The sequence below is a fragment of the Octodon degus genome, unplaced genomic scaffold (assembly GCF_000260255.1).
Source record: "Octodon degus isolate 3935 unplaced genomic scaffold, OctDeg1.0 scaffold00048, whole genome shotgun sequence".
In the NCBI taxonomy this organism is placed as follows: domain Eukaryota; kingdom Metazoa; phylum Chordata; class Mammalia; order Rodentia; family Octodontidae; genus Octodon; species Octodon degus.
The window spans coordinates 3,912,374-3,913,817 of NW_004524624.1; positions in this window are offsets into that span (position 1 = coordinate 3,912,374).

Sequence of the window (1,444 nt, forward strand, 5' to 3'; positions counted from 1 at the left end):
AAAGGAGCTTGGCTGGGGAATGCAGGCTGGAGAAAGATGCTAAACAAGGCTCAAAAGGATGACCTCAGGAGTCAGATGCCACATCTCAGGGCCACAGTCTGGGATGAAGTGTCTCTGCTCATCCTTTGACCCCAAGACTCAGCCTGGCTGAGGCCTGTTGTAACTCACCAGGAGCTCAGCCAGGTCGTGGCCCCAAGCAAGGGACGGTGACCTTCCCACTCTTCTCTGCGTAAAGTATGCAAATGTTCTGCTTTCAGGACCGGCTCTGACAGTGGCCAGCATTTCTCTTCTGCTTTCTTGCTCTGCAGAAGAAAGCCAGTTGGCACAGGCTATACACATCTCTATTTCTAAAGCAGGCTGTGGATTTTCTGGTCAATGACACCGACTGCTTCTCTCAGGAGTGCACACTTCAACAAGCTTTCTGAGTTACACTTTTCATTATGATAAAATAAATATAGCCCAAATTATGCCATTTAAACAATTTTTAAATGTCTGATTTAGTGTAACTACATTTACACTGTTGTGCAAGCCTCAAAAATTGTTTTCAAAATTCCTAAATCGTTCATCACCCCAAACGGAAACATTTTACCAATTAAGCAATAGCTCCACATTCTCCCTTCTCCCAGCACCTAATACCTTCTAAATTTCTATGAATTTACCTATTCAAGATGCTTCATGTAAATGGAATCATACACTATATGGGATTTTTTTGTCTGCCTTTTTTCACTAAGTAAAATTTTTAGAGGTTAATCTATGTCGAAGTGTCTATCAGAAATTCATTGCTTCTTAAGGTCAGTAATATTCCCTTGTGTGTAAAAACCACATTTTGATAATCTCTTTATCTCTATCTAAGGAAGTTTGGAGTCTTTGGACCCTTCAGCAGTTATGAACAATGGTACTATGAGCATTGGTGTACAAGAACCTGGAGTTCTTGCTTCCAGTTTTTGTTTTGCTGTTTGTATTTTTAGGGAAGGGTATACAGGGCATTCAGGGTCTTACTACTAGATCAGACTCGTAGTGATTCATCTATTTACAGCCTCCCAAGAGCGGAGATTATAGGTGCACGCCACCATGCCCAGTCCAAATTGCCATCTCAGCGCACCCCGGGGGTGGGACTGGCATGGGAGACCCAGGGATTGAATCCCTGGCTCCTGTGCCCCCAGTTTTTCAAAAGCAAAAATGAAGATATAATGACTGGTTTGTAGGTAAGTCTGTGTTTGACTTCTTGAGGAGCTACTACCCTGTTTTCCATAGCAGCTACACTTATAATGCACGAGGGTCCCAATTTCTCTGTATTTTCACCAGCACTTGCTATTTTCCTTTTTTTTTTAAACCAAATTGGTAGAACAGTTTCAATAATTAACACATTGCATACATTCTTCCTAGTGGTTAATTGCTGTACAAGATGCAGACATGATATCCTATTTACAAACACCATTAGAAC